This window comes from Amblyomma mixtum, chromosome 6 (assembly GCF_055824585.1).
Source record: "Amblyomma mixtum isolate Tamu chromosome 6, ASM5582458v1, whole genome shotgun sequence".
In the NCBI taxonomy this organism is placed as follows: Eukaryota; Metazoa; Arthropoda; class Arachnida; order Ixodida; family Ixodidae; genus Amblyomma; species Amblyomma mixtum.
The window spans coordinates 31,535,132-31,548,681 of NC_143017.1; the positions used below are offsets into that span (position 1 = coordinate 31,535,132).

Here is a 13,550-nt window from a genome sequence, read left to right on the forward strand (position 1 = left end):
TTTACACTCCGATCATTTTAAGGAAAGTTAGAGAGCATAACGGCTCCCTGGGTCAGTGTTGTGTTGTTGCGACTAAGAGAAGTACGAAAAGGAAATTGCACGAGCCTGCCTACTCGCTCGAGTCGAGCCACCACCGCTGCCACGCGCAGATAGAGGTGAGTTAAAAGAATAGAGGAAAGAGAAAAAGAAGAGACAAGGCACGCGTCGCAGCAACAACCGCGTCCGCCGAAGCGGACGCTGACTGAAAAAGATAAGCGGCCAAAGCCGCGCTCGCTCCCCCTCAGTGGACGCCTGAATCATGCTTATAGATACGTGGGTTGATGAGAGAGAGGGACAGAGAAATGTAGGCTGCAGGCATTGACAAGGTTGTTCCACAAACGCCGTGCTGAAGCCGTAGGACGTCCGCGTTCAATGTGTTCATTGGCGTTGGCGTTGTCAGCGTTTTACACTCCATCATTTAAAAGAAAGGAATGCGAGCGCGTGCATGCGGCCTCGCACGCCAGCTGTGCGTAGTGGCGTCACTTGCTCCTCGCGCATGCGCAGCACGGCTCTCCAGGAGCCACGCATAACTGCTCAACATCGGCCAGTGTAGCTCACGCTGCAAAAATCAGGGCGCTTAAGCCTGCTTACATGGAGGAGTGCGAAAGCACGAGTTTTAAGGAAAGGGCACTAGCTCTCAAATCTCGACATCTCGGTGGACACTTCAGCCGAGCCTTAACGCTTGAAACTGAACGTGTGTGTGTCATCGGTCCAAATCCCTGTCGCAAGCTAGCCTACAACTTCGCTTCTCGACATATCAGTGGACACCTCAACCGCACCTTAAGGGAAAATGTATTCTCACAAAGCATGCAGTTGAAGGTGCAGATGACACTAGTCCGCATCCCTGTCGCAAGTTAGCCTCTAACTTGACTAAAGCACGTAAGCTATAAGCAAAGACACTGCACGACGAGCGGTTGTTGAAAATTTTGCTGAATGTTTACGGGAATACTGACACCTCTCTTAGGCCAACCAGTGAGGACATCGCTGGGATTTCGTGAGCTCCTGCGTTATCTGTTGCTCAAAAAAGTCGTTTAGCTTATGGGGTTTAACGTCCCAAAGCGACTCAGATTATGAGAGACGCCGTAGTGGAGGGCTTCGGAAATTTCGACCACCTGGGGTTCTTTAACGTGCACTGACATCGCACAGTACACGGGCCTCTAGAATTTCTCCTTCAAGAAATTCAACCGCCGCGGCCGGGATCGAACCCGCGTCTTTCGGTTTTTCGGTTTCGGTGGTTTTGCGCCGCACGTGTTTCTCTTTCTATCTCTATACATGATTTTAGTTTCGATACCTGGGCGCCGCCATGTTTGTTTTACTCGAGCGCCGCCTACCGCCGACGCCATCGTGGGCTGATAATTTGCAGCCGGTGGGCTGCATGCCGAAGCAGCGTGCGATCTCTCAAAGTGTCATGAGCCCGTTTTATTCCTGCCAAACCCAGAAATTTTGGGTGGGGGTTCGCCTCGTGTCCATCCTCGTGTGTGCTATGCCATTAGCTCCTGCAATAACCAACTGGGAGCAAGCGACCATTCCTCGACGCAGCGAACGATCAGCATCGGTGAGTGCCATGCTCGCAGTTCACGCGTGCTTTTTTGTCGCCGGTTGCCTGTAGGGCAAATGCGGCACGGTGTTGCATATGTTAGAAAAACGAAAGCAAAATGTGTTGAAACACAAGATCGCGCAGAGCAATGAATTCTAGTTTTTCGTGGAGCGCAGTTTTTCATGAACGCTTTCGCTGCCTGCTTGGACATGGCGAGTGTGACAGTTTAGATGCTGAGCTTGCGACAGAGTACCCCGTTTACAAACTGAACATTTTGGAAACAGCGAGTACATGATCGAAACGAATCCACTTCTGATTATTAGAATGTTTGTTTGCGGAGATACGCACGATGAAATTGAAATTCGGCCCCTCCTGCCATTTGCGTAGGGCTGTTCGTACTACGAGCGATACAAGCCAGTTGACTGAAAGCAATTCGCATTCTCGCCTTCTCCGCTCCCGCCAGTACTCACTGGTGCACAAATACCAGAAAATGTGCAATTACACGATCTAATAGGTTGGTACGCTAATGGAACGCTATTACCACTTACTGACAGGCGGGATCGCCGCACGTACTACCTGTGTTGAGAATTCCAATCTCAATCGGCTTGGGGCACTGCTCAAGTCACTGCGCTTTTTGTATCTTTGGCACGGTTATGCATAGTGTGGATTTTTTTTACAGTGCATTCGATGCGATTTCAGTCGAATAATTTATTACAATGCGTGGCATAGTTTACCGTCCTGTGCATGCCATGTATTTTTTCATCTTACGTTGCCATGGCTGAATTTTTCCTCACTTTGCAGTTGGGTAAAAGTTCATGTCGCCGCTTCTATTCATGCCATGCTGTGCAAATTAAGTTAGTATTTTTGCACTAACGACATATTTATCTTTTTCAGGTGGCGATCCCCACACCCTCCCGATATTGACGATCATGTGGGGCGGCGAAACGCAGTTGTGGCCACATTTGTGAAGTCCTCACATAGTGTACTGCTGAATTAAAAGAGCTCTGCCAAGACCGTCCAAATACTTGATCTCTTAAAATTATGCACAGATTATAGTTTGGTAACCCGGGCGCTGCGCTTCGTTCTGCGCCCAATATTACGCACAGGCAGTGGGTTTGTTTCTGTCTGCATTTCGTTCACAAAGTGCGCTAACATTTAAGCTTTTTGTTGGCGCAAGTATTTTTTGTTCCACAACTACGCCTGCCAATGCAAGAGTGTGTACACTCTTCTTGTCCGTCGTCTTGTGTGACTGGTTTTTTCTCAGTTTACAATGTACCAACTGGCCCGCATTTCAACCCTTCTGCCAATGCAACTCGGGACCGGCGGAAAAGCGGTGAAGAAATGGACACCGCAGACGTGCTGACACCTTCGCATAACATGGTGCGCGTACATACTGGCGGCGTTTGTTTTTTTTTCTACGTTCGTCGACTATTTCCGCAACCGACAATAAAACAATGACGTCTAGAAGACGTTGGTGTTCCGTACAACATTGCTGCTTTTGTTGTACAGACGCAAACACGCGCATGACCGGCAGCTAAGCAGCCGCGGACGTTGCTCCGCGCGCCGGATTATCAGCCCAGGGGAGGACGGCAACAGTGGGGTGTCGCGCCGCGCACTTGTTCTCCCTCTCCTGCCCGCTCCTCGTATACACTGGTGTATATCTGTATATGTATTATTCCTGCACTCGGCTGTCTTGTCACGCCATCTCGCACGCCGGTGAACCGGGTTTGATTCCCACCTAGACCCCAATTTTCTTTTCCTTTTCATTCAATTTTCTTTTCATTCTAATGTCTCACGACTTTATATGACCGATGTCGTCACAGGGGACCAACTTCGTTTGACACATTTCGCGGGCACTTCCCGCGTCAACATCGCCTTCTAATGCTTTCCCATGAAAAAAGAGAGAAAGAGGTGCCGTAGATGAGGGCTGCGGAATAATTCCGACCACCCGCGGATATTTAACACAGCACATCAACGTATCACACCTCCTGCCACATTTTCAAATGATGATGATGATGATGATGTCTTCATGCTTAATGGCACTTACCTACGGCGGGTGATTGGCCACACTTTCGCGCTGTGCTATTCACGTCGTCGTCTTCATCAGCTTGCGCAAAAATATAGGTGTGGTTCAATCCGGCTGAACCAAGCAAAACGAACGAAATCTCTGTTAAGCATGGTTATCCAATCTGACGCCTTTCCATAACGTAAATATCATCAGATTGCGCTTCATGGCGATGATACCTCGTCGAAGCACTAGTTCCGGCTCGTTGCTCATCCATGGTTTTGTGTGAAGGTGAGCACTCGACACAGAATTTTATAAAGTGAACTCCGCGTCACGCGATTTCCGGCAGTTGCGACATAAAGTCACTGGAACTCTGAAAGTACCGCAGCTGTTTTCCCTTTGCCGCCGCGCCGCCTATTGGCCAGTTGCGATCACGTGATTAGGCGCCGCCCTAGATGGTCCACTCGCTCTAGGAGCCGGCGGGGCGCAGTGCTTCCGAGGTGGTTGGACGGCGTGTTTTACGAAGCAGCACGTTCAGTATCGCGTCTGTGTGCGTGTGTGTCTGTCTGTGTGCGCGCTTGTGTGCGTGCATGTGTCTGTGTGCGTGCGCGCGCGCGTGTCTGTGCCTCTATCTGAGCGTATGTCTGCGTGCGTGTGTGCGCATGTGTGTCTGTGCGCGCGCGTGTCTGTGTGCGTGCGTGTGTGTGTATGCGTGTCTATCAGTGCGTGTGTTTGCGTGCGTATCTATGTGCGCGCGTGTATTTGTGCACCGCGTATGTTTGTGTGTGCGTGTTCGTGTCTCTGTGCGTCGTGTGTTTGTGTGAGTGTGGCAGCTATAAATGTCTTCGGAGACGTTGCTTTACGAGATTTTTTTTCCCTGCTGGTCATCGATATTGGCTAATGAGGCTGAAATAGAAAATAATAAATTGCGGAGTTTAACCTCCAGAAGTGACACGTTAGCTATCAGGGGTGCCGAAGTGGAGCGCAGTGCGGGAATTTCTGCCACTTGCAGTTATTTAACGCGTACTTACATCGCACTTCTCACGGGAGTTTTTGTATTTCGCCTCCATCGAAATACAGCCACAGCGCGCCCGCGTGCTATCTGGCCGCACAGTTAGAGCGTTGACCCTCTCGTCGACCTTGGGGTCGCCCAACTACCTCCCACAAGCCTCCGACCGGCGACTGACCACACGGAGGGAATAACAGACGGCAGGAAACAGTAAACGTAAAGGGAACGTGTTATACGCATCAGACTTCCAAGTGAACCGATTTACTAAACGTTTTGCTATATCGCGCTGGTGTATACGCAGCCTGCCGGCTTTAAAGTTTTCCGGGTCCCGAAAACATGCATTTGCGAGCCTCTCACGGAAGTGACAGGACAAGCCTGCTTCTTGGGTTGTTCGCTCACACCCGTGGGCTCAAGAATACGAGAGGCTGTGCCGCTGTCGTGCGACGCTTTCAAGGTTTTCGAAACCCTCACCTCATCTGAGCTCTCAATCATGAATACTTTCATTGATTAATTTTTGCTCAAAACCGATGAACGAGGCGCCCGCAGGGGAGACTTTCTTCGCCTAGCAGACGACGCGCTCGCCGCGCTGGACCACCTCTGGCAACAACACCCCAATGTTGCCCGCGCGCCGCCCGTTGGTTGGGACGCGTCTAAGCGGAGCAAAAGCCCCTGGGGACATCAGCCCCCTAGCAAGGAGCCCTGGAGACATCAGCCCCCTAGCGTATAAAACCTAGCGCCTTGTGACCTTTAAGTGTTTCAAAAATCCCTAGGTTGCGATGTTTGCGTGCATTTGAGTTGTGTCGGAAAGTACCCAGGCATCCTGCTTCCGTACAATGCGAGTTAACCGCGCGAACTTTGAGCGTGCGACCATTATGGCAGCCTGAGGCGTGCACAACAAGCTTTGGTGGCAAAGACGTCGTGCGCTATGCAGCGAGCAATGACCTGTCGAGGTCGAACGTGATTCTGGAGATGATCTGCGACAGCGTGAAGGTACGTCGTTGTTGTACAATGCGTCTAATCTCTGGCAGTTTATGTAATGAATTCTCAATCATCATTTCGCATCCTAGGCCGTCGTCCTGCAACTGCTGCGCGAGGTGGCCCCTGTGGTGTTCGCGTTCAAGATCTTGTCGTGATGGTTTGCCGTGGTGGACGCTGAGGCGTTGACGGCTACGACCCGGACGTAAGTATCGACTTATGCTGCTGTACGCCTTTCGGATGAACAGATCGAGCACAAGAAGGCTAGTAAAAGGAAGACCAGATGAACAGTGCTGGCTTGCAACAGCATTTGGGAATCGACGTTTGTTCATGGCAAACCACAGTCGAGTAGTTTAAGGCGTGCATGTTCCGCGAACTGGCGAGCTCTCGTATCCCCGGCCCCCACCCTTTTCCCTCAGCGGGACCAAACGTCATTTGTTTGAACGACTGTTCGGCGCGCAATTCTTTTCCGCCATGAGTTTTCCTGACCAGATGGGCTTTCATTGTTACAGTCCTCGCCCCCTGCTGCAGTCACCTCAGCATCCATACTTCCCTGCGTCAGGTGATCTGTTTCTCAGGGCAAAACAGTCCGCGGGTTGAGGTCTGCGCCCATAGGTAATTTAGTTCGGTTGTCCGCCAGTTTTAACCCTCAGCATTTCATAACAGAGTAGCTATTCATGCAAGCATGCATGCTAAGTGCTTAATTGCTGCACCAGAAAGGACTGCAGTATAAAACATTGTGTACACACGAGAGAAACTTTAGGAAACGTAACCTTTAGGAAACTTTAACTCGTGATAACATGCAGCAACATGGCTACTTTTACCATACAGTTGTGCAAAATTGTGGAAAGATCCTTGAAAATATGTGTTGTTTTGAATGCTCATAAGAGATCTTGTCGTCACAAAATGGAGCAATGTTTTCAGTAGCTGTGTATGTGTGTGACATATGTACCAGTTCTCCAACTTATTTCCTCATTTCCATCGAAGAAAATGTGCTAGAACAATCGCATTTGGGAAATTCAGTTTGTTCACAGCCTTTGTAACAAAGGCAGAGCAAAATCTTGCTGTCATTCTTTACCTTCACACTCTGGTGCACATCATAAAAAGGTTGGCCGATGAAGCGCTTCCTTTTTGAGCACCTAAAATGGTCGGTAACATACGCAAAAACATGATGCCCATTAACTCAGTCAGTGAGTGAACAGTATTCTAATAAATGAGAGGTTACGTTTCCTGGTTATGCATAAAGTGTTGCAATTGTAATTCTCTCTCTTGCATCAGCAAGAGATGTTGTCGGGCTAGTCGACTTCATACTTGTAATGCCATGAAAGGTTATGCGCATAAAAGATGACACGAAGAGAGAAGACACGACAGGATGAGCACAAATTAACAACTGGTTTATTAAGAAGCTGACACCTCTAAATATAAGACAATCAGGTGCACGCACGGTGGATACACCCACAGCATGCCTGGTAAACGTAAACGCCATCATACCCTACAAGATAGATCTTAACAAAGCTGACTCGCTTCTATACAAGGTAAGAAATGCATCGCTGACGCAATTTTGTGCATTCTTAATCAAGAAAGATTCCATTATTTCTCGTGCCACGGTGTTGCTGCCCTGACCAAGAATCTTCATCTCATTCAGTCGCAGCCTACAATGGCATTTTCGGCTATGTTCGGCCAAATTCGTGCCACTTTCCTTGTCACTTAACGTGCGCTCATGCTCCTTTGCGCGATCATTCATGCAGCGTCCTGTTTTGCCAGTGTAGACCTTTCCACATGTTAGTGGGATCTCATATACAACGCCTTTCGCACATCTAACAAAGGGCTTGCCATGCTTTTCGGCGCATCCGGTCAGCCTGGTTCTCTCTTTTGCCGGGATTGAGCAAAGTCAGCCTAACTTCAGAGGCGCTGAGAATACCATAGGCATTCCATACCTATTGGCCACCTTCTTCAAATTGTGTGCTGCCTTATGCATGTAAGATGCTACTACAGGCTTTGTACCTTACTTTGGGGTCCTTTTGCGCACTGTCCCTTTCATTTTTTGCTTGAGAGTTTCACTCACCGCTGTCAGGATCGTGTAGGGGTAGCCCGCATTGTCCATCCGGGACACTTGTTTTATGAAACTTTCACCCATTCTCTGCGGACACGACTTTGTGAGTGCAGACTCAAGGCACATTGCAGCAACGCCTCTCTTCACTGTCTTCAACTGTGCTGACCCATACAGCATAAGATGTTTCGCAACTCGGGGATCGTACATCCAACACAGATGCTTTTCTGAGACAAACATTTTGATGTCCGAAAACCGTAGACTGTTATCATTTAGTACCTTATGCATAAAGGTTAAACTTTTGCCGTGTAGTCTAAAAACATTTAAAACCTCATTCATCAAGCCAAGGTAGTTAAAGGTATCCTGTTCCTTTAAAAGGACTAAAAGATCATCTACATATCGAAAAACTTTTAAAACTTTGGCCGTGTCAAAGACGTTTGTCAGGGAACGGTCAATATAAGACAGAAAAATGTTACACAGGACAGGGGCAACACGCGACCTTATACAAATACCACCAAGCTGCAGGTAGAATCCATTGTCAAAAGTTATAAACGTGCTATTAAGATAAAATTCAAGCAGAGTTATAAAATTATCTAGTCATTCCTGTTGCGTTTTGAAAGGGAACTTCGCCGTTCTCCTCTACACACGATTTAACATACTGCAGCAGTGCAGCATGAGGTATGAAGTAAAAGAGGTCCTGGACTTCGACAGAAAGCATAAACCCAACATTTTGGTTTTGGTTCAAATAGCCTGTTACATCTTGTGCATTTATAGTAGCAAATGGGTCAAACACATCTAGCCTCTGTAACTGCTTCTGAAGAAACAAATTGACCTGGTTCTGCCATGAGCCTCTTTCGCTTACAACCCTCCTAAATGGGAAATCCGCTTTATGAGTCTTTGCTACGAAAAACACCTGTAACAAATTGCCAGTACACTTGTTTATATCTTTTGATACCTGCGCTAGGCCATGTTCATTGCACAACCTCACAGCCTTACTTTTTACTCTAGTTACATTCCTGCTAACAGACCTAAATTTTTTACAGATTGCCTGGCCTGCCTTTTTCCTAAACACACCTTCAGGTACTATGACAAATCCACCGTCTTTATCTGCCTGCAATAAGCGCAGCTTGTTTTCTCTAAAAAAGTTCAGCACTTCTATCTTGGCCTGCTTCTTTCGTGTTGACGATGGCTTCGTAATAGTCTTTGCTAAGCTGTCCACTCCTTCCAAAAGTCAATGCTCTCGATTCTTGCTGTCAGTCGCCCGGAAGGCTGACAGCGGGTGGGCAGCAGAAAGTTAGGTGGACGGATGAGATTAAGAAGTTTGCGGGGATACGGTGGCCGCAACTGGTGAAGGACAGGGTTAACTGGAGAGACATGGAGAGGCCTTTGCCCTGCAGTGGGCGTAGTCAGGCTGATGATGATGATGCTTATAATATATATACATATTGTAAGCACAACATGCAACCTTCATCTTCATCTCTACATATTCATCATCATCGCTCATCTTCTTTTCTGGAGGGTTGGTCGTCATATTTGCGGGTGGCATTAAAGCTCGCTCCATCTTGTGCTCTGTTTCCCGTCTCACAATATATATATATATATATATATATATATATATATATATATATATATATATATATATATATATATAATGAATCAGTCGTAAATAAAATTTTTCGTACATTATGAGAAAGCACTTGGTTCAGTAGAAACCTCAGCAATCATTCAGGGATTAATCACAGGGTAGAAGAGGCATATATGAAAATACTGAAGTATAGCTTCTGCACAACTACCATAGTCCTCTGTCAAGAAAGTAAGAAAACTGCAGTAAGGAAGAGTGTCAGACAAACATGGTCTCTCAAATGCTATTCACCACGTGTTTACAGAAGGTATTTAGCGACCTGAATTGGGAACATTTTGGGACAAGAGTTAATAGAAAATGCCTTAGTAATCTGTCATTCGCTGTTGACATTGCCTTGCAACAAATTGCTAACCCAATGCGACTCGGGCAACAAACTGCAAAGCATGATCAATTATTTACACAGGAAGAGGAGAAAGTGGGCCAAAAAGTTAATATACAGAAAACTAAAGTCAGCAGTCTCGGAAGGGAACGGCGGTTTGCAATATGTAGTGAAACAGTGGAATTGGTAAAGGAATACATCTACTTAGAGCCAGTGGTGTAAATCGCGGGGGCGGATAGGGGGGTACTGACCCCCTTTGCTGAGGGTGAGAGGGTCAGGGCATGCGAGTGTCCCCCCGCTCACTCTGAGGTGCTTCCATAGACTACTCGGTCGGCATCGAATGACACAAGCAGCACACGCAACATGGGAAAGCCACAGGTGCGAGAAGGACTCTTCCCTTCCACGGAATGGCTCAGCAGGATCAGACTGCTGTCATAATTACAATCTGACAACAATCAAGGGACATGCCGTGACTATGTGTGATTGTATTTAACTTCAAGCGTCCGCTTTTCTGGCATCGAGTCAAGCTGAGTTCTAGACAGAGACACTAAATGTGTCGTGCGCATTCAAGAGTCGGCACCATGCAAACCCTCGAACCTTTCTTCAGGGTCTTTCTCTTGTTTGGACCTGGGTAACGTTTTAACAGTATGCGAGACGGGCACTGACAGGTGTAGCTAGCCTTGGTGGTATGGATAAAAATACTTCCTCTCAGGTAACCATCGTTACTTAAATAAAGGAAACAAGTAAAACACAGTAAAATGCTACCGTAACTCACCGTTTCTTAAAGCCATGGGTTCGATTAGAAAATTATGGATGTCTCTTTGACCATCTTGGGCCCACGTCTCCTATGAGCCAAAAGTTTAGGGACATGGAGGCTGGAAATATATGGCGAGATAGCGATGCTGCTTAAATGCTGTAGAAATAGCACAACCACTGAGCTGGAATGTTTAACCAGCACAATGTTGGTTTCAGGAAAGCTAGAAAAGATAACTTAGCACTCTGTGCTAGAGGTCGGCATGGGCCGATATTTCCCTTGCCACTACTTCGGTCTGGATTGATTGCGACTGCTATCAATTTAATGACTGGCCCGGTGCTCATTCGATTGGGCCCATGCAGACCCATTTGCTTTGCATGACGAAACTTCACTGCATAAAAAAAACGAAAAAACATAAATCAGTAAATAAACTTTTGTGTAGCAGCTGAAAAAGTTGCAGGAAGCAAGGAATGCAAAGCACAGGTTTGTACCAGCGACAAGTGCCTGCTCAAGTGTGGCACAACCAAAAAAGTCAGCTCAAAGAAGAACTGCATGCCATCCTGTTCAAAGGCTCATTAGGCAACACTTTAGGAGAGAAGTTTCTAAAAACAACGGCACTTTAGCGCAAGCGTAACTTGTTCCCCTCACAGATACACCAGCTGGGATGCTTAGCATCCTAGCACATTATGAGCACATTGCTGCGTACTCAGGGTTTGATTCAGCGAGCAGGTCAGGGAGCAGCCGGTGAACAGGCATTTTTGGTCGAGGTGTATGCAATGTTACTTTCACCTACATGGCGAGGAATCTTCGTACAGCAGTGAGAAATATGGAATTGTATTCTTTTCAAATAAGGAGGCAGCTCCCCTTTGAGCAGGGCTGGTAGATTTATAAAATCCTAAATCTAGTGGATGGGAAAGGAGCACTTTTGTTGTACATGGCGATGGCGCATCTCATCACAAAGTTATAGCAATACCAGCTTGACTGAACTGATGAAAAAATTTGTCAGTGCTTGCCAAAGCCGTGTTTTGGTTGTTGGCCCCCCTAAGAAGTTATAAATTATTAACAAGTTAGACAAAGCTTCATGCAACGTATGCATGGCTGTGTGTATGACTACTGGGCCCAGTGTTATTCTCATCACTTATTGTTTAAACGTGAGATTAACCCAACGGGGAGGCATCTGTTGTATGTTCTAGTGATCTTTTTTTTACTTTTGGGATGACTAGATATGTATATAAATTTTCGTGAGCTGCATTTTATATTGTAATAAAGTTGAAGGTAACTCTGCCACTGTGCTATATTCTGTCTTCTGCTTATACTGTCCCATTCGAAGATTATATTTGGCATCATAATGCAATAAATCAAAACGTGCTAAAAGCATCGCAATTGGTTAATGCCGTTAAATCCCTTTTCTTGCTTATCGTATCTTTAAAAAAAGAAGAAATAAAATGCACATATTCAGAATGGTTCCACCTCTACATGTACCTTTTGAAACTTGCATGGATTTATGCCACTGCTTAGGGCAGGTAGTGCCCACAGGTCCAGACAGGTCCAGGTCCACGAAAGTGAAGTGACTAGAAGAATAACATTTGGGTGGAGTGCATTTTGTAGGCATTCTGAGATCATGAATGGCAGCTGACCAGTGTTCCTCAAGAGAGAAGTGTACAACGCTGTATCTTACTGTTGCTTACTTGTGGGACAGAAATGTGGAGGCTAACGAAAAGGGTTCAACTTAAAATACGACAGTGCAGTAAGCTACAGAAATGAAAGTGATAGGTGTGACATCAAGAGACAAGAAGAAAGTAGAGTGGCTCAGTGAGCAAACATGGGGTAATGACATGCTAGGTGAAAACAAGAAGAAATGGGCTTGGGCAAGGCATGTAATGCGAAGACAAGATAACCGATGGTCCTTAAGGGTAACAGACTGCTGGATTCCTAGGGAAGCAAAGCATAGCAGGGGGCGGCAGAAAGTTAGGTGGACGGATGAGATTAAGAAATTTGCACGGATACGGTGGCCACAGCTGGCACAGGGCCGGGTTAATTGGAGAGTTGTGGGAGAGGCCCTTGTCTTGCAGTGGACATAGTCAGGCTGATGATGTTGAGGCCCACACCATGGTTTGTGTGTTCCCTCAATTTGGTCTATTTTTGAGCAGATTCTATTTTTGTTTTCAGCTTCACTTCTTGGATGCAGCAAAAGCGCCAAAGAGGCACCTTTTTGCTGCTGACGAGTACCACATGGTGGCGGGCAAAGGAATTGAGGCGCTAGCCAAGATCCTCATCAGGGGCCTGGCAAAGATGTACGTAGCAGGCGTTCTTGCAGCTTTCTTAGGTGCACCAGCCAGGCAGATCATTTATCAGTGCCATCACTGTGGTGCCAAGGGCAGCCAGCATGGGGACTGCTGTGAGTACTGGAGGCTGTGGGACCTGCACTACTACCTGCATTACTCATAGCAGTGGATACTGCAGTGACAGTGAGGCCTGTTTCTGATGTGTTTCTGAGCTGCATCTACTGCTTGGAATCTCTTGACATCACCTGGGGCTCTTTAATGTGCAGTGGCATCACACAGGCATTTCTGCATTTAACCCTCATCGAAGTGGCCACAATTGTGGATGGAATTAATCCAGAGCTGCCCACTGCGGCGTCACTTGTAGCCCATGTTAAAGCCCATTCTGGACTTTCTTCTGGACGTTAAAGCCCATATGACAAGGGTCATATACATTGACTGATGTTGTGCTGGCCTACTTCAGAATGCCTACACCCTATGCCTACAACACAGGCGCTATGTTGTTGTTGTTGTTGTTGTTGTTGTTGGTGTGTGTTCTCTCCCCTTGTGTCCGTCGTCCTGGTTTTGCGCTATTCTTCAGTTGTGCTTACACCGCACTGCCAATTATCGACAGATGTCCAACACCTAAGAAGTGCAGCCTTCCTGCCAGGCATTTAGTGTCAGTCTACTGCTGTCAGTGTAGCCACACAGTGCTGATCCTCTGTTGTCACCTTCCTCGCAAACTGCTCAGACCTTGGCCTGGGTCCCCATTACATACAGTCTCGGTGAACCCAGGCCATATACTTAGATGAGCTGTTATAGTAACAGCCACATGAATGCCCCTTTGAGGCTCACTTGCTCAAGATGATCCCAAAGTCGTTCATGTAACTAAGGGCAATAGCAGACATAGCCATGTGCCTTTGCTGCACCTCTCCAGCCCACCAAATAACCTTTGCACA

General features: G+C 47.0%; 1 long non-coding RNA gene across 1 annotated transcript; it reads left to right on the plus strand.

Moving 5' to 3' along the window:
- Positions 1 to 5,655: 5,655 nt before the first annotated feature.
- LOC149338724 (uncharacterized) lies at positions 5,656 to 13,005 on the plus strand. The gene is made up of 3 exons (XR_016283749.1): positions 5,656 to 5,770; positions 8,659 to 8,695; positions 12,500 to 13,005. It is a non-coding gene; the product is annotated as an uncharacterized LOC149338724 (long non-coding RNA).
- The last annotated feature ends 545 nt before the right edge of the window (positions 13,006 to 13,550 follow it).